The 21525-nt window shown below is 32.2% G+C and overlaps 1 pseudogene; it reads left to right on the top strand.

Moving 5' to 3' along the window:
* Positions 1-18457: 18457 nt before the first annotated feature.
* On the top strand, positions 18458-19737 carry LOC114743513 (phospholipase A1-IIgamma-like; annotated as a pseudogene).
* Positions 19738-21525: the final 1788 nt, after the last annotated feature.

Below are 21525 nucleotides of genomic sequence, written 5' to 3'. Positions count from 1 at the left end.
TATATATGTTTGAATAAGGCTTACTCCTCTATCCTAAGTCAACCGTATTGTTGGAAAAATTTTAGTAGGAATTATGGATTGAGGTTTTGTGTGCAAGGGAGATTGAAGTAATATATATATTTATATATGTGTGTTTCGGGTTCTAAATGAAATGAAGGAAGATGATGATTCTGCTGCTGAATGAAGTTGAGTTTGGGTTATATATATATGATAGTAACCCAGTTCATAGGTATCGTTTTCTGCTTGATGAAGTATTATTATTATGATGCTATTGAAATGATTGTTATGGAATGAAGGCCGTGAGGTACATTGGAAATAGGTTGTGCGCAGTGGGGTTTAGTAGTAAATGCAAGAATGTGTGTGTGTGTGTGAGTGTCCGATTGGTTCAGTGATTTAAGAAGAAAAAGTTGCTGCAGTAAATATTAATTAATATGGGAGAAAGGTGAAGCTAAGAGTATAATATACGTGTATACTTGGGAAAGTGTTTCGGTTAGTTGGAGTTTGGAGGAAATTTGTGACAACCGCTCTTTCGAAACCATGTTAGATTAAATCCAACAATTCATTTGAAGGATAACCATGATAGAAAAGAAGAAACCTTAAAATTTTAAAATCGCTATCATGGTTAAAAGAAATAAACTTATAATAAGAGTAACATTGAATGTTACCTTGGGCCTTAGACTTCCAAAGTCCAGAAATATCAGTCAACTATTAGCCCAAACCAAACTTATATTTTCAACCATACGAACTGATAAATCAGTTTAATATAAACTATAGAGCTCATTGGTCAAAAGTCAACACTTTCAAAGGAGTGTTACATGCAGTCTAAAATGTCTCGGGCCTCCTCACGATCCTATCATACCAGATAGTAGTAATTAAAAGTATTATTTTACATCATGATAGTAGATGAGCCCTATGTGATAATATATAACAAGTCAGCACATAGAACAAAAGCAGGGAGGCTATACAAGCTATAATAGCACACTATGCCTCCGGAGCCTTCCCTGATGGGCCACCACCTGAACTATCATCTGAAAATGTTAAAACCACGGGGTGAGACAAACGCCTCAATAACCAACTTTCCAACTCATCATACATACTAACATATGCTCGTGAGGTGTCAAGTGAGATAATTATTAAATCTCAATATATATCACTGAAAATACAAATATGTATATTCAAATAATCTCAAACATCCAAATCCTCATTACGGGGGCTAACACACAAGCCACATAAGTTTATCCCTCACTATAAGGGATCAAACCGACCTATAGGCCTATCCCACACTTTGGGGGACGATTAAGTATTCACAAAGGTTTATCCCTTATTATAGGCTTATCCCACACTTTGGGGGACGAATAAAAAGCCACAAAGGTCTATCCCTTACTCTAAGGACGAAAGAAGAAGCCAACCAATGTGCACCAATGGCGGCCTTACCACGTGGTAGGATAGCGCTTAATCCAAAATCCAAATAACAACCAACCATTCACAATATAACAAAAATGTCTCAATCTTTTCCTAGTATAATCCATAAGATATAAATCAAATATCTTTTCCAAACTCCTCAATCACAATTCCAAAAATCCCACAAGACAATTTTCATAGCTCAAAAGATATAATTTATCTACTCGAGTTTCAAATAACAAATTATTATACCAAAATAGCAAAATACTCACAAACAACATATTAGCACATATAACAAGTGGAAAGTAGTTACCTCTCGCCAAAGCAATACTAAGGATTACCACAAGGTCAATCCTTTGCTCAACCAATAATTAATCTACACAATTAATATAACCACATATTAATATAAACTAATAAATTAATTAAACTTCTCTATATTAGTTAAATTTCTACTTTAATTAAATTTTTATTCTAAATTCCCTCAACTCTCATAACTCAAAAATTATTAAATATTTTAGAAACAACTTAAAATTTCTAACAACCCCAAATTATTTATTTATCACCTCCAAATTATTTACCTTAATAAAAAGGATTTTCCACAATTTCTAAATATAAAATTATTATTTTCTAAATTCTAAAAACTCTCTGTTTCAATTTAAAACTCAAAATCAAACTCTCAAAAAAATTTAATAATACTTCAAATATTTATAACTAAATAATCTAATCAAAACTTTAATGGTACAACTACCATATATATATTTCCATAAATAATAAATTTTTTAGCTACAATAATTATTTTAAAATCTCTAGTCACCCAATAAATAAAACTAAACCGATTAAAATCTTAATAATATGCTAAACAACCCAAATAAATTACTTAACTTGAATTTAATCGGTAAAAATATAATATAAATAATATATAACAGATTTTTCAACTAGAAAAACTCATTTAAATACTAAAAACCAACAAATGGACAAATCTAACCGATTAAAATTAACAACTCATTCACTTCTGAATTTCTATAGTCATCTTTTGTCAAAACTCAATACTTATATCATATATAAATCTCAAAATTTTCTCCAATTACTATAGTAATAATATAAATAGGAAGCTCGAAATATACAGGAAATATTCATAAAGAAAGTTTGATAAAAAGAACTATATTTGTGTACCTAGATGATTCCCAAAACTTGTATTATCCTTCAAAATGTCAGAACTTCTCTGCGCCTCTCTCGTTTTCTCTTTCTCTAATTCTCTCTCTTTCTCTCCTTCTCTCCTTCTCTCACGCACTCTCGCCTTCTGCCTCCTACTCTCTTTTATTCTACAATTCCAACCACCCGTCGCACAATTTTCCTCATTGCATTAACTCTTCATCCCCTAAGTCATCCTTCTCTCCCCCTAAGTGTTCCTTCAAACCAATTTTTTCCACACGTTTGCCCATTTTCCACTCTCTCCCAAATTTTCCACCCTCAAGTTTCAACTTTCCACCGAAAGTTGGTAGAAAGTTGACTCTTATATTTTTTTTTCTTTTTAAATAATAGGATATTACAAAATTAAAGTGGTTAATTTTTTTGGGTGCAAATACTGCATGGAAAGTATGCATGTTGACAAACTCGATTATTTTTATATATTTTAATATCTTTTATATGAATTTTGTCAACTTAATTAATCCCTTTTTACCTTAATTGATTGATTAATTGATTTAATATATTTTATTTTGAATTATTATTTTATAAGGGGCAAAATTGTCATATTTTGATTTAATTGTGACTAATTGATTTTTTAAGACAATTAATACTACTTTATCTTTGAATTTTTGCTTGCAGGTTTTTGAAAGATTTTGAAAATAAAAAAATAAAAATAAAAAAAGAAAAATAATAAATTAATAAAAGAAAAATAATAAAATAATAAAAGGGGAGCAAAAAGCTACGTTTTGCTCCACCCCTAATATCTAATATTCACATCTTCATCTTGCAGAGAGAGAACACGCCGAACGGAGAGAGCTGGGCGGCTGGGAAAAAAACCAGAGGAAGCACGAACAGGGGAGGACGCAAGCGGCGCTGAAAACAGAACTGGAAGGGAGCGGGCGAGGGGGCGCTGGCGGCAGAAGAAAAATTCAAAGACACACGCAGCACGAACACACAGAGAACACGACGCACTATTCATCATCATCTCAAACGAGCTGGAGGCGCTGAAAGAGAGACGCAGACATAGGAGCTGAGAGCAGAGGAGACGTGCTGAACACGAGCTCGTGACGGCGAGAAGCAGGAGCTGGGCGACGAACCAGTGAGTGATGGCACCTTCACCTTCTTCTTCTCCTGGGCACGACAGAACCAGCAGAACGAACAGCACGAGCACGACAGATTCAGCGTGAACAGTATTTTTGGCTATGGCTGTGATTATTAAATCATACGGTGGAGCTTTACTGATGCAGGGCCTTAGCTAAATCCTTCCAATTCTCAAGAGCAATGGTTATGGCTTGAACTTAGAGCTTCAATGGGGAGTTTCAACTCTTCCAATCTTTACTTCTTGTATTATAATTGTGATTTCTAGGTCTTAGAATTAATTTTATAATGTTTGAATGTTCTGTGATGATTTGTATTTGTATTGAGATTGGTTGTAACTACTGGAATCTTTGATTAGCATTTAACATTATGCTGTGATTAGCTTTAATTTCTTTACATTGTATTGGGTCAGACTATGTTTTGAAATTATTATGAATATTCAGTGGTAATTCAAGGTGGCTTGGTTATTGGACAAAAAAATGTCAATTGCTTTTCCTTGATTCTTTTTGGCTAATTGTGCTGAAACAATTTAATTGTGAGTAATTAATATGCAAGGTGGCTTGGTGTTGATTATTCTAATTAAACCGAGTCTAAGGGGTGGCCCTTAGAGTCTTTTGAATTTAGCTAACTCCCAAATTAATTGAAGTAATGATAGCCTAAATCATTGTGCTAGAGGATTGCTTTTCCATTTGTTGTCACTTGTTAATTCTCTTTGTTTATCTTATTCATATCTATTTTATAAACTAAAAATCCAAAAATTATTTACTCATTTTGCATCCTTTTAAATTTTGCCAATTAGTTAGTTAAAAAGAAAATCAATCCCTTTTCAAGTCAATTCTTTATTTTTGATACTTAGTTGCTTAGGATTTCAAATAAAGGCTCCTCAAAGTGAAACGACCCGAGTTTTGCACTATATTGTATTGCTTGGATTTATTTTTGATTGGGAACCCCAAGGCGAACGACAAAGGCTCTCATCACATGGTCTTGTGAGGAGAAGCTACCTTCGAAAGCAAAAAATAGCTCCTATCTTTGGCGTAATTTAAATCCTATTTTTGAGGAAGTTGACATTGGAATCAAGTGGAAAATCGGGGATGGCAATAGCATTAAATTTTGGGCTGATAACTGGGTAGGAGACTTCGACCCCTTATCTAATCTGTCCTACGTAACCATAGGGGTAGAAGACCGTACCAAGACTCTCGCTGGATTTGTTGATGCAAGCGGAAATTGGAATTGGCAAGCTTTCGAATCGTTACTCCCTGAGCCAACAGTGAAGCAAATCCTCATGCTGTGACCTCCTACTCCCCTCAGTGCCCCAGACCAGATGTATTGGGATTTAGAAAGAAACGGAAATGTCACGACCAAATCAGCGTACCAACTACTCATGCAACCGAACTGGAATGAGGACCAGAAACGCTGGAAACTAGCCTGGAAATGGCCAGGGCCACAAAGAGTTAGATCCTTCCTTTGGCTTGCCTTGAGCAACAGACTACTTACCAACTCTGAAAGACAACGTAGGCACATGACCCAGGATAACAGATGTGAGCTTTGCGACTTTGGAGGGGAGGATATTGACCATGCACTGCGTCACTGGGACTTTGCAGCTGAATGTTGGAGTCTTGTGGTCCCACCGGATAGGCTCCACATGTTCATGACAACACCGATCGATGCTTGGTTTCAAGGCAATCTTGGCATCCGAACGAGCAACCTATTGTGGTGTGTAACCTTTGGACTGCTCTGTTGGAGACTTTGGGCAACTCGTAACCGAAAACTCTTTAACCATGAACAACCCTAGGCTTATCGTGTTGTAAATGAAGTCATTGTTTTGGCAAGCCATATTAGCAAGACTTCAGAAGCAAAAACTAGTGAATTATGATCTTTTGTTCTTGGTTATGTTACTCGTTTTTTGTTTATTGTGACTCTGCAAATAGTTTGTCTTTAATACATCTCTTTCGTTCAAAAAAAAAAGGTTAATTTTCTTAAGAGCCTGTAAAGATGGTAGAAAATGCTTTTAAAATCTGGAAATATTTTCCAAATTTTGGGGGGATGTGTATGAGTTCTCTGTCTCTGTTTTATGACTATCAAAACAAAGAGCTTGCCACTGGATTTAAGGGGGTTGAATTTGGAACATTAGAGGAAGGTGAAGGCATACACGCATATAGATGAGGTTACACTTGGAGATTGGAGTTCTAATGCTCTCTAGTATTGTTGTTCTGCGTTTGGCCGAAAGCTAATGGAGTTTATATTGGTGCTTGTGAAGTTGAAGTAATCCAATGGAATAAATGAGATATAATATACATATATATATGCAGTCGCAGATTTGTCTTAACAAATTTATTATATATGTATATCTGTATGTGTGTAGATACGGTGGGATGCTCATCAAATTGAAAGAAATTGAGTAACTTGGAAGTTTGAGGGATACAAGCATATGCAGGGCAATGTGTTATGGAGAGAACATTCTTTAATATTCTAGATGTTGAGTAATGATTTTAGATCACTGAATTAAATTTGAATGCCTTAAGTCAATGATGGTGTTAAATTGCTTGGAGTTAATAAGGAATTACAAGGTCTAAATTAAGTTAGTTAAAAGTGAGAATTATAAAGGTAGCTAAGAACACGAGGAATTGGACTTGAATTAGAACATGTAGTTATAGTAAATCTGGAAAATTTCCCGATGTGAAATAAAGGGGTACAAAGGTTTGAAGCAACAGGGTAATGATTTAAAGAATGTTTAAATGTGGTCTTAATAGATGAATGGCCATTGGGTTATATAATTATAATTTGCAAATTTTAATAGTTTATTTATGGCTGTTTGAAGTGAGGATTTTGGGGGTTATATAAGTGAATATATATAAATTCGATTGTTGTGTGTGCTGACCGCGAAAGTTGGGGATGGAAAATATTGAATCTGAAATTGTTTTCCAGGAGGAGGTTAGGCTGCGAGGTTTAATGGAAGGGGTGATTAAAACATCATTGATATATGTTTGTTACATGTGTGTGTTGATTGGAGATATATAGAAATCTGGAAGTTCTAGGTTGAGAAAGTAATTGAGCACTATTGAGAGTTAATGATAGGTAGGAATTTAGGTGTGTTAATAAAGTTATTGAGAATGTTACTAAGGCTATGGAAAGCTTAGAGATTAAATGATTGAATTTAGGATTTATTTTGATAGCTAGTTACTAAATAAAGTAATACTATGGATTGAGATAAGGAAGGAAGTGTTCTAAAGAAAATAGTTTGAATAAGAAAAATTGTTCAGGATGACCAACTATTATGTAAGGGTAGAGATTAAATAAGATTTGAGATTTAAAGAGAGTTATTTAATTTATGAATTACAATTGGATCAAATATTGATCTACTCTTACGACTATGATAGGTTTTGATATTTGCTCAAACTCACAAAGGAAACAAAAGAAGAAGAAATTTGTAAGGTTTGGTTTGAAGGGAAGCTGACCAGGTAGTAGTTTTTTCCTACCTTACACTTATGTATGATTGTTGCATGTCTGTTTGTGCTATATTGCTATTCCAAAGCATGAGAACATGTAATCCTTAATTCATTGCATAAGTAAGTTATTAGCCATGATCACATGTAGCTGAAAATAATGAGGCCTTATGAGCCATTATTTGCACAGTCTTACATGCCATTGTATGTCTGGCCTTATGTGCCATTGATTGCGCATTCAGTTTATCAATCTGACTAATTGTCATTCCACTTAAATGCTTTATATGCATAGCTTGTAAGGTTATGTTCCGTATGGCTTATTTTGCATGTTTTGTGTGATCTGCAAATTTGTTTGATAGAAATTACTACTATGAGGATTCTTTAGGATCTCACCCTCCCATTCATGATGAACAGTGAAGGCTAGTAGCTCAAAGGATAAGGAGGTTGTTTAAGAAGAAGGTGAGCTGGTTAAAGAACAAGGATGCCTGCTATATTCTGTACGTAGTAGTAGAATATTTTGAGAAGTTAATACTTATACTATTATATGTTATATGGGCAAGTAACTGGAAATATTATTTTGTATCCTCTATAAAGAGGAGACCATTGCTGGGTACAAGTATGTGCTGTTAACCAAAAATGTTGCTATATCTTTAATATAATATTATAAGATTGTATAGTATGAAATCATTCTAGGTGATAATAGATTGAGTTGAAAGTAGAATTGATTGTGGATCACTCGTTAGTTGTTCTAAAAGTTTGAAATAGTTTATCAACGGATTCCAATGTTAAAGAAAAAGAAAAAAAAACTTTCTTGTCTTTTCCTAAGTCGGAAACATGGTGTTTGTGATTCATAGGCATTATCATGACCCTATTAGTATATAAAAATTAGGTGTTGCAAATTTTATATTATACGATGAATAAATTTGTTTATAAGTGTTATGCTACAGAATTTGAGAAATGTACCACACTTTTTACTATTTACTTATAGATAATCATACTGATCAAATTTTATATTTTATTATTATATACAAGTCTTCTTAACTTATATTTATTATAATAGCCAAAATAATAATTAATCATATAAAGGCTAAAGTGTACTTTTAGTCCTTTAATTTTATAAAATATTTTAATTTAATTCCTTAGCTTTTATATATTTTTAATCATTTAACCCTAAGAATCTTTACAAAAAGAAAAAATACTTCAGTCAAATTGCTTATATTCATTATGTTAATATATTTTACATTTTCTCATGTGGGTTTCTAATTAAATAATATTCAATGCTAATGTTTTAAAAATAAAACAAAAGACTATTTATTATCAGAGAGTTTGACATAATAAATATAAAAAATTTGACATAACTATTGTCTTAACCAAAAGTATTGTCCTATCGGCATAAATCAAGAATTTCGATCTGACTTCAACTGGTAAACTATTTCTGCAGATATTATGTAATAATTATATACCACACACACACATATGCAGAGTTGAGTCTTCAATCACAGGTTGACCACAATAGGGCTGAAGACAAGTTTTCATTTTTCTAATTATGCAATTTGCTCCAGAAGAAATTAAAAAGGGGGAGAATATATATTTAATACCACTTGGGAATTTAAAACTTATATTTCAGGTTCCTATTAAATTTAATGTAATAATAAAAATTATTCAAATAAAAATAAAATGAGAGACACATACTTATATAATAACATTAAAATCAATATAGCCAATTAATATACACAAATTATGAGATAACTGACCGGGAAGAACGTATCTTTTTTTTTTTTTAATAATGCGTAGAAATAATCAAAATATACATGTTCTATTGTTCTTTGATTTTAATTTAAATAAATCAAATCCATAATTTTATTTATAGTAAAATATTTGTAATTTCTTTTTAAGGAAATATTTGTAATTTCATTTTCATTTTTCAATATAAACAGCCAATTTTTTATGACAAGGCGGCTGCATTCTATTTCTATATCACGTAAGGTCAGTTCGAAGGTTTTGGACAGATAAGGAAATTTCGTTTCTCTTCCAAGAAGGACGATGAAGAGAATAATACCCTTTTCAGTTCTAAATACACGAGTTGATGGAAATGTTTGTTTCGATTTTTTTTTTGGGTAAAATGTTTTGATATTAAATATAAAGATTCCGATTTATTTTCTCTTTTAAATTTATAACTTTTTTTTTTTAACAAATTATCCCATCGATTGACTCTGCTAAGTCATAATATTTGGGGTTTAATATAAATGTAAGTTAATTAAAGAACAAAGATCAATGGTAAGCAGAATTAAAATTTATCTATGTAGAAGTCTAGGGCACAAAATCCCCAATTCTGGGGTAAATATTATTAGGTATATCAATATTAAGTAATTTGTTCTAATAATCATCCATATATGTACAAAAAAACTCTAGAAAGTTATACAAAGGGACGGAACAAGAAAAACAATCTCATGGAGTGAGAGTGAAATTATAATTCAAATTTTTTATATTATTTTATTTATATATTTTGTTGATTAGTTATTTTGAAATTATATATTCAAAATAACTATTCAATTTTTTATATTATTATAGGTATATCAATATTACGTAATTTGTTCTAATATATTGTTGAAATAATCATCCATGATATATGTACAAAAAAAAATCTAGAAAGCTATACCAAGGGACGGAACAAGAAAAACAATCTCACAGGGTGAGAGTGAAATCAATCATCAATCAATCAACTATCATCAATGATCAACTATCAATCAATCAACTATCATCAACTATCAACTATATTTTTAAAAATTTGTAATATCCGATTCATTTAAAAATGAATCGGGTATAACATTATTGGGTCTAAATATATTCAATTAATGAGATTTAAATAATATATTAATTAAAATTTGCATATATTGAATTAAATGAGAAACATTATAAATAAATAAAATTTCAATTGAATGCTTAATGAAGAAATTAATAATTAATTTTGAATTCAAATAATATCTTTATTAGGATTTGAATATATTGCATTAAATGTGGAGCATCATAATTAAGTAGTATGTCAATTGGAGACTTAAATAGAGAAATAAGTAATTAATTTTAAATTTTTATCTATTCCTCCTAAATTTCACATCTCTAATTCAAAGTCTATTTGAATGAATAAAAGAATCATACTCTTATACAAAGTAAATCTTGAGTTACAATAGATAATAAAATTTATTATAATTTTAAATGTAATCAAATATGTTAATCCGTACATGGCATGCGGAAGAAATTTTTAGTTATAATTAAAATAACTATTCAAATTTTTATATTATTTTATTTATATATTTTCAAATATGTATTAAAAAGAAATTTAGTTCATCAACCCTTATTTTAAATGTTTATTAAAATATAATAATATTAACATTACAAAATTAAATCAAAACAAATAAAATCTGAACTCATCAATTTTGATGTTAATGATACAAATGAAGGTTGAAAATCATAAGTTCTTTCCTAAGCTCCCAGTTCAAACCCAAACCTTTTTTTTTTAAAAAAAAAAAAAGAAATCTTTTAGGACATTACCACCCTTAAAAGTGAAACCGCAAGTCAATTAATGAGCAAGATCCTATGCTCATACTAAAAAATATTTAGGAAAATAAATGTCTTCATTTAGAAATGAAAATTATGCACATACTTTTCTCCAACAAAAGTTATGCACATATTGATTGTTAAAATATGATAACGTTTAACATTTTTATGATAATTTTTTTATAAAAATTAAATTCTTGGATATATCCTTTTATTCAATTTCTGATATTTATTGTTGGCACCTATTTTCAAACACATACTACAAATTAATATTTGCACAAATTAATTTTAAATTAAATTGAATATATTAAATATGAGCTGTATAAAATATCTAGAAAAGTAAAACAAAATTTTAAATTTTAAATTATCTTATAAGATCAAAAATAGTACTAATTTAGAGTTGAAAACAATCATAATATAGAATTTAGTATTAACTTTCTCATGACTTAATTGGGCCTAATACGGGCAAAACAAAAAATAAGGCCCAATAAACCTGCCCATTCAGGACATTATCCCAACTGTCATCATCCAATTAACTAATTAGCGGCTAATTTCTACTAATAATCCCGAATCATAAATTCGAATATTACAGAACAATTTCTAGAGCCTCACACTTTTTGACAGTCCGTTTGGCATGAAGGATTTGAAGGGGAGGAGAGGAAAAAGAAAGAATTTTAATCATTTTTTTCTTGTTTGACAAAATAAAATTTTCCCTCCATTAAAATCCCTCCTCTCCCATCCCCTCTACTGAGCCAAAGGAGAGAAGGAAGGGGGAGGGTAACTACAAAGGGGAGGGGAGGGGGAAGGGAGAGAAGGAATTTTAAGGATCCCTTGTTTGGATTGATCGAAGGAGAAAAGAGAGATATCTTAATGATACCTTATTTCGTTCTAATAAAAAACTAAAAAACTGACTATTTTAATCTTATAAAATTTAAATCAATTTTTTTTTACTTTTTTTGAACAGGGAATTTTTTTTACTTTTTTATTTTACCAGGATATAATTATATATATAATGCAGTTCATCAATTTTGACTTATAAGGCATAATCACACACACATAGGATATCAAGATAAGTCATGAGTGATAGAGTGCAATCAAAGAAAGGGTCTTGAAGGTCAAAGAAAATATCGGCGGCTTTTTGGAATTAGAAGAAGAGAAAATAGGCCTAACAATGCTCACCAATTTTGGAGATAACCATCCCCATAGCCTCTTGCTAAATGTTCAAGAGAACTCTTTTGTATAGAAATATTTATGACTAATTACGAGTTAACAAATCAAAATTGTATATGAGGAATTAAAGTATTTTAGTTAGGTTAGTTTTGAAACTTTAAATTTTATCTCTTACATTCTCTTTAAAAAACCCCACTTTAGGGGGAGGCTAGAAGGAAAAAGAAGGGAAGAAGAGACCCTCCACTTGTAAAAAAATATCTTAATCAAACAAGAGAAGGGGAGTTTCTAAAAAATTGCACTAGCCAAATAAAAAGGAAGCAACTTCCTTCCCCTCCCCTTCAAAAGCCTCGTACCAAGCATAATGTAAAAGTCAAACTCAAGCAAAAAATAATTAAGAAAATAAAACCATATTTATAATTTTTCAATAAGGATTAAGAAATTTGTGGAATAAGTTTAAAATCATTCATTATTAATGGGGAGATTTTGCTAAACAAAATGTGAACAACATAGTATACAATTATGTAGTGATAATAAAACTTACCAAGTTTAATTTAATATATTGATACTTTTTTTATTTATTTTAATTTTATTCTATTTAAAACATATAAAAAAAGTTAAGTATATGGGACTGATACATAATAGGAAACAATTAAGTAAATCAATTGGCAAACTTGTAATAAACACAGCAAACAAATATACTTTCTAAAAAAAGTAATGAGTTAAAAACCAATAAACATGCATAAATATTGATATCCAAAGTATAAAGACATGCAAAACCTGCTGGTTAAAAAAAACAAAGAAAAAGACATGCAAAACCAATCGTTCCATCATAAATCAGACAGCAAGAAGAAGAAGAATAAAAGGACCAAGACAAAGATGGGCCGCATCTAGTAAAAGTTGTCATCGTTAGAAGGTGACCATTTTTGGTTATTTCGTAGGCTAGCTTATATATAATTGAGTTTCACAATTTCAGATATTATATTTTATTTAGAGCTTAGTTTATTTACATTTTTGGATTTGTAGTTTTATGCAAGTCTTCATTAAGATCAGAAGGCTCCTAACCAATTGATATAAAACGAATAATGTTATGGTACTAACTAATGCAAACAAACCATGTTCTAATACTAATTGATATAAGACAAATCATGCCCTGATACTAATTAATATAGGATAAATTATACTTTGATATCATCTGTAGTAGAAGTGTTCACGGGACGGGACGAACCTATCCCAATGAAACGACAGGACGGGATTTCCGTTCTGTATTTCGTTTAAGACTGGGATAGGACGAGACGGGGTCCTCCTTTTTTCCCCCAAAAAACTGCAATTTGGACAACAAGCTTGGTTTTTTTCCCCTTTATGTTGAATTTTTATTCTCATTAGGCTTTGGAAAGATACAAATGCTTAAAAAAACCTATTATGCAAAAAGCCCAAATTATAAACAAAGAAATCATGCATTTGACCCAAAAAAAAAAACTAGAACAAAGAACAAACACTAATATTAATAATTTAATAAGTGAAGTTTTAAAAAAATAGATATCTCAGGGCGGGACGAGATATGTTATCCCGTTTTATAGTTATCCTGTTTTAAAATTTTTTTATACTCATTTATGTATCACGATAATCAAGTTTTGACAGAAAAAAATATGAACATAAAATATCAAAAAGCAATATGCCTGGGGAAAAAAAAAGAGGAAACAAGTATATAATTGTGCTTGAATTACAATATAGGAAATAATTCAATCAGATCAATTACAATAAATAGATCTGAATAAATTTTGTGCGTCAATCAAAGCAAGTTTGTAGATGTAAGAAATTCAGAGAAATTCTTAGATACTCCCAGAGTTTCCAAATCATATCAACTCTGTCCAATAAGAATCCTCTACCTCATATAATTTTAACCCACATGTCATCGACTCATACCCATTAATTTATTGTTTTACAATAATAAAAATTAATTTTCCTCTTTCTCCGCTTCTTCCTCCTCTCTTCATCTATCTCAAATCTCTTCCCAATTTTTGGCCATCGATCGACAATGGGTATATCTCCACGGCCGCCACGCTCTTATGAAATGCTTTGAGTTAGCCAGAATGCTTCATCGAGAGGAATCAAGTTGGCTAATCGGGACTTTACCCCCTCCACGCCACTGTGTGGTGCCAGTGAGTTCACAGGTAGTAGCAATGCCGACTCTGAAGAGGATGAATAGGGGGATGAGGATTTTGAGAATAGAGGTGAAGGAGACTATTTTGACAACAAAAGTTGTGATGTTCTTGTTGCCATGGTCGAGGAAGAAGCGAACAACACGGTCCGAGAGTATTCTAATAATTTGTCCAAGATGTTGTGCCTTTTCCTCCACATTTGATCTTGTGCTGCGAATCTGGATATGGTGCAAGAAGTTTGAGTCTCTTGAAGAGAGAAGAGAGGGGGTGTGAGACGGAGGAAAGAGGGGCAACAACGGAAAAGGCATTTTTATTATTTTAAAATAATAGATTAATGGGTATGAGTCAGATAACTCGTGGGTTGAAATTATGAGGTGGAGGGTTCTTATTGGACAGAGTTGATATGATTTGGTACTCTGGGAGTACCTAAGAATTTCTCAAGAAATTATAATTATAACAATCATAGTTAATACAAGTTCTTTCTAAGCCTCTTGTGAAGCGGGGAGAGGGAGACATCAGACAAGAAGTTCCATATGCCCCGTGATGCCGTCACTCTGCCTCGTAGAACCTGCGTTGCTCTTGCCTTCTAATGGCTTGGGCCTCTTTAATTTCTTGCCCCATTCCTTTTCTCACCCTATTTCCTCTTGGCCCAACACAATAAAATCCAGGATCATGACCAAAAAAAAATCCTTCAATCTATTGCATTTATTATAACCCAAAATGAACAAAGAAAAGGGCAGTAAATGGCTCCCTGAATAACGCGCAAGGAGAGAGAAAAATTTACCCTAAAGCTATAACATCAACTCGTTCCCCCCTTGTTTCCTCTAATAGCACCCTCAATTCAAGCTTCCACTCCTCTTATCCTCTCATCACCTCCCTCCGATTTTCCGTCCTTCATAACCATGAAACACAAGGAAGTCACTTACTACATAATCTAACCGGTATAACAAGAACAGGACGAAGAGAGGGTTGGGTTTAAGGAGGGTCAGCAAGGTTTTTGAGGGCGATTTTATCCTCATGCAAGCTTGACATGAACATGACTTCTCTCCTTTACCCTTCCCCTCCTCTACTTCTTTCATCACCATTGGATCAAACCTCAATGGTCCAGATTTAATGTTTTGAAGAAATATTATGATTTTTATCAAAAAAATTTTAATTTTATTTAAAATATGCATAAATAAATCTAAATTGCTAAAATTTGATCGGAACAATCCACAAGAAAAATATATACTTTCTAATAATATATAGTTCTAAACAGTTCAGCTTTATTTATGTACTTTTTAAGTAAAATTAAATATTTTTTGGTTAAAAAAACAATTTTTTTTAAAACATTAAATCTGAACCATTGAGATTTGATCCAATGGTAATGAATGGGGCAGAGGAGGGGAGGCGGGTTCAACCTGACATGGAGCTTTGGCTTGGAGAGAAACTGGAGTGACATAACGCAGCTGTCATGAAAACGTTGCCGTTATACGACAAACGGAATTGTGGGGTCAAATACCGTTATTCTTCCCCAAGAAAACGTTGGCGCTAATCGCTCATTATTCATTTGTTAAGGTAGATAAACCGGACATTCTATCATTGGGAAAATAAAAAAAAACCCTGAAATTGTAATTTTTCAATTTAGGCACCTAAGAGTTAGAAATGATAGAGAGGAAACTAAACCCAAATTAAAATTTTGAAATTAAAAAAAAAGAAAAAAATGTCCCTTTATATTTTTTTTTGGTAAAAGGTTTAACCCCTCGCCGGAGACCACGATAGCAATAGGTCACCAACTCAAGCATCGGCCGCTGACAAAGGTCTTTTTGCGGCAGAATTTTTTTTTGCCATGGGAAATTATTTGAGGAAATTGGTGGGTGGGGTTTGATGTCCAACTAGACCCACTGAGCAATTTGAAATTATTACCTCCGGTCTCTAATACTATCTCCGGTCCTAATTGTAAGAGCCAGTTGACTAATTTGAAGAGATTAAGGAAGTAAGTTGAGTTAGTTATTTGTCCTAAATATATGTTATTTTTTCTAAAATATCCTTACTTATCAAGTGTATTGACTAGAACTCTTATAATTAGAAGGGTTACTTTGGGAAAAAAAAATAAATGAGAGACAAAATGGATTGGGGTCTTATATTTAGAACCAAAATAAAAGTCAAATAGGGTCTTATATTAAGGACCGGAGGTAGTATAAGAGTTAGTTAACTGCTTTGGATAGATTAAGAAAGTTGTTAAGTTAATTATTTATAATAAATAGGTAGTCTTTTCTAGAATACCCTTACTAATCATGTATCATTTGATAGAATTTTTAATATGTGCAACTACTATAAAGATTACTTTGAAAAAAATAGATAAATATAAAAGACAAAATGGATTGTAGTATTGTATTTAGAGCTAAATTGAGAGTCAAACTAGCTTTTATATTAAGTATCAGAGGTAGTGTTAAATTATAGGATTGACGATTTACAATTGCAGCTACCTAACGAAATGATTTACTGATCAAAACTAGGGTCAAAATGGGCACAAATATTTCCATTAATAATTTGAATTGTCAACTAATTAAGGTAACATTACCATCTTCCATTCATATAACGTTTTGCATAATTATCCACTTCAAGAGTTGCTTATTTTGAACATGCAGGGGCAGCATGCCCCCTAAATCTTCCATATTGTGCTAGATAAAGGAACTAAGCTTTCCTCCCCATAAATAATCAATGAAAACAAAAAAAAGAATAAGCAGAACATATTCTTTGAATTATATTGGTTAAATATTCCATGTCCAAACAAGATGCTAGCTGATATTGGAAATGATTAAACGAAACCAAGGTGGCTGCACTGCTCCAATGAAATCTAGCAGTCCAACTAGTTTAGTAGCCTCGTACGGACCATCACGAAGTATAAAACCTAACAGTCTAATAATTGTCACATCATTTACATTCTATTTCTCAGAAAAATCGCATAATTGTCAAAGCGAAAAAAATTACGAATTCGAAAAACGCCAATGGATCATGCAGGATCAGGTTGTCTAATAATTTCCATATATACTCGGATCAATCATGCGAAACCCAGAATTCTCAAAAAATAGAAATGATATTCATTGCATGCTTTGACATATTATGCCCGATTCATAATATAAGAGCTAGAGTAAATTTAAAAATATTAAGAAAGTTAGTTAATTAAGTTATTTACAATAAATGGCCTTTGAATTTTTCGAAATACTTTTGCTAATCATGTTGTACTCTTTTGATTCTATTTATAAGTCATTTTCAATATGTTTCACACAAATCAAAGAAAATCTTAAACTTCATTAACTTTTTTTTAAAATTTAACAATTTTTCAACTTTATCCTTATTTAATATATATTATACTTCTTGAAAACAAAGTTAACACAATGATAAATGAAAGGTAAAATTATATATTTATATTAAAAAAATTTCTCTCTATCCATTAAATAAGACTAAAAATTTTCTTCTCTCTGCTTTTTAAATAGCACCAAATGAGTATATTGGAACTACCCCTTTAATGTAACCCCTTGACAGGTAGCTTTTCTTGTCTTGTCTGCTGGATTCCTGTTGTTTGACTTTCTTTTTCCATTTTTATGTCTTGCTTCATTTCGCTGCTTTTGGAGAGAAATTTCCCGCTTGGGACAGACTTTCTTTTTCCGTTTTTATTTCTTGCTTCATTTCGCTGCTTTTGGAGAGAAATTTCCTGCCTGCGACTGACTTTCTTTTTCCATTTTTATGTCTTGCTCCATTTCGCTGCTTTTGGAGAGAAATTTCCTGCCTGGGACAGCTTTAGGTGGAAAATAAATATCGAGGGGATCGGAGGCCAGTCATTCATGGAAATAGATCTAAAGTGAGCCTTTCTCTAGGTCTTATATTAAAGATTGAGCTAGTAGAATTTAAGATGAACCAGACAATACAGATACTGTGAGTCTGATCTCAATGCCTTTTATTGTGTATATTCATATATTAAATTTTGCACAACAATTGATATCCAAACCCAAATCAACCAGACAAGCGTTAAAAAAACAGGATATCTGCACGCCGCAAACAAAGTACCTAATAGTCAACTGTTAATTCCCTTTGTACCAAAATAGTAAGAATAAAATAATAAAGTTCAAAAGCTGGCAGTCTGAACAGAAATAATATGCATGATTTTTTCAGAAGGCAACTATAGTACTTTTCAACCTAAGTTTTAATGAGGCGAAAAACTTTCATCATGCAAGAAAAGGACGACGTCAGGGTTTTCGAGTATATAAGCATGCAAAAACAGGCTCATCATAGATCAACCTCATGGCATTTCATAAATCACTTTATTTCAAAGAACGGCGAACAAAAGGAGGAAGAAGAAGAAGGAGAAGCAGAAGCAGAAGAAGAAGATGGGTAGCTTTACAAGCAAGACCATGAATTCTCAAAAGGTGGCCGATCAACTCAAAGAAGAGAAATAGCAAAATGGCCAGACCTGGAAGCATTGCGACAAACTGGAGAGAACTTAGTGGGAAGGGTTTGCTAGACCCACTTGGCATCAACCTTCGTATGTACATAATACATTATGGAGAAATGGCTGAAGCTACTTACGATGCTTTTAACTCTGATACAGAATCCAAGTATGCAAGAAGAAGCCGTTATGGAAATAGAGATTTCTTTACCAAAGTGGGTTTAGAAAATGGAAATCCTTAGTATAAGGTGACAAAGTTCCTCTATGCAACCTCAGAGCTAGAGTTTCACATATTAGACGATGTCGAAGAATCAAACTGGATGGGGTATGTCGCGGTGGCCACCGATGAAGGCAAAGCCGTGTTAGGGAGGAGAGACATTGTGGTGGCTTGGAGAGGAACTGAACAGGCCATGGAATGGATCAAAGATCTTCAGTTCCGTTTGAATTATGCTGCATACACTTTTGGAGATGATTCCGAATGCAAAGTACACCGAGGCTTTTACTCTGTTTACACAACAACTAACCCATCACAATTAGATTTCAACCAAACCAGTGCAAGAACTCAAGTATAATGCATATGTTTCAGAATCTGACTGTGACAGAAACCCATCACTATATATATCTGATCTTATTCATGAAAGCAAATATTTAATATTCATGATCTCTCATTGTGCAGGTCCTAACTGAGGTTACAAGACTGGTTAATAAATATAAGCATGAGGAAATCAGCATAACAGTAACTGGACACGGCTTAGGCGCAACACTTGCAACACTAAATGCAGTGGACATAGTCACAAATGGATGTAACATCCCAGAAAATGAACATCTCAAAGCTTGTCCTGTCACAGCCATTGTATTTGCTAGCCCTAGAGTTTGGGACTCAGACTTCCAGGAGTTTTCCTCAGACCAAATGGATCTTCGGATACTACGAATCCGTAACAAAAAAGATATTATTCCGAGGCATCCCTCCTGGGGTTATGCAGAAGTAGGACAAGAGTTAATGATTGATACTCAAAAGTCAAACTTCTTAAAACAACCAGGGAATGTGGAGAGTTGGCATAATTTGGAGGTTTACTTGCATGGAGTTGCAGGAACACAAAGGAGCAAAGGAGGATTTAATTTAGAGGTTAAAGGGGACATTGCACTTGTGAACAAAGGCATGGGTGCTTTGAAGGATGAGTATAATATCCCAAAGGCGTGGAGGATTCATCCAAACAAGGGATTGGCTCAACAGCCAGATGGTACTTGGAAGATGCAAGAATCAGAATCAGAATCTGAGGATGATGATGTTTAGCAGATATATTCTTTCTAATTTATTAATTGATTGAATTATTAACTTGATTCTTTTAAACAGTCTAAATGTTTCAGTGGAGACATATTTGTATTCATTTATTTCATTTATTAAATTCATTGATTGCAATATTAAAACTTCTGTTATATTTCTCACTTCAAAGACAATAAAAGTGTATGCATGAGTTACTATTGATTCTAAAACTGATCCGCATGAATGAAGTAATCGAAATTTTAAAGGAATATAAAATAGCTTCTCTAGAGCAACGGCAGTGACCAGGGGATGCAGTTTTCTCAGGGAAGCCACAACCATGTCCCCTTTTCTAGTGAGACAAGGAGAGGGGTTTTACCGGCGAAGGTGGTGGAAGCAATGGGAGGAAGTAGCAAGGGGCCATTGCCAAGAAGGTGAGGGGTCACAATTTTTTCTCCCCTATAAATCTGAGTTGGGGAAAAAAAAAAAAACTTTCGAATACATGTTGTTCCTTTACAAATACTTCTAAGACAAAAGTGGCATTTAACTCAAAGAAGAAAGCATGGTCACGCCTATGCAAAATCATATGTGGCATAAGGTTCAATGTTGCAGACATCTGTTTGGGTTGCTACTAGAGTAAGGCCACATTGCATCATTTTGAACACCTCAGGGGAGACATTGAATTGGGAAAAAGAAAATTCAAATACCTACAGTTCCTTCACTAAAACTTCCGAGGAAAAATAACCCTGAACCCATAAAATCATGAGGAATGACATTTAAGTCCCAAAAGTTTAGTTAAAAACATTCAAGACTTCAGAAATATTTATAAAAATAAATGAGTTCCAAGTATCGATTTAGACGTACAATTAAGGGGGAACAAGGGGAAGGAGATCAGAAGATGAAGGTTGTGGAGACTGGAATGGTTAGGGATGGCAATTGTTCAAGTGTTAAGATGCAATATACCAGAGCTATTATGCAACGGCTAAATGAAAGAGTTGCATTGAGATGTGAAAAAATATGAAGAGATAGGGAGTCAATTTCAAAAGCCACATAAATGAGCTTCGAAATTCAAAATATATAAAGCAGAAAAATATTAACATAACTTTTCCAATTAGTTTACACATTTTCAACTTTTTTTTAATTAAGTCCTCTAGAGCATAATCACTTGAAAATATAGCCCGTATTTTTTTTTACTACAACTTCAATAATAATTATTTATTTTTTATCTTCTGTTATGGTTAAATTGCAAATTAATATATTAAAAAAATTATATTATTTTAAACATAAAAGAGAGGTAATATCATAACCAAATAAAGGCAAAGCGATCAAAAGTTCATAATTTTTGTTAGCATATCTTTATTTTTATATTTTAAATTTTCTCATATTGTGATATTATTAGATTAAAAATTAGATTCATTAAAAGTTTATTATATATAATTATCATATATATATGATATTTATTAAATAGTTATCTAATTATTACGTTCGGTGCTTTTAAAACATTGATAAAAATGTCAGTTAATTACCAAGTTCCTATACTCATATTCAAAATTTCTAAAAGTGAAATGTTTTAACGATCTATCACAAACAAAGTTACTATTAAAGCAAATCTTTTATCATCAAGCGTAGTGGAAAAATCTTTGAAAATGAAAATTATACATATACTGGCTGTTAAAATATTATCATGCTTAAAATTTTGAAGAAATTTTTTTATAAAAATTAAATTTTTGGATTTATCATTTTAATTAATTTCTGGCAGTTAATGTTGACGTCTATTTACAAACACATGTACTTAAAAATGAATTAAAAAAGAAAAGTAAC

Source organism: Neltuma alba, unplaced genomic scaffold (assembly GCF_004799145.2).
Source record: "Neltuma alba isolate B1F8T4 unplaced genomic scaffold, ASM479914v2 tig00004040_pilon, whole genome shotgun sequence".
In the NCBI taxonomy this organism is placed as follows: Eukaryota; Viridiplantae; Streptophyta; class Magnoliopsida; order Fabales; family Fabaceae; genus Neltuma; species Neltuma alba.
Note: the sequence above shows the minus strand (reverse complement) of the source record. Positions and strands in the feature narration are given on the sequence as shown.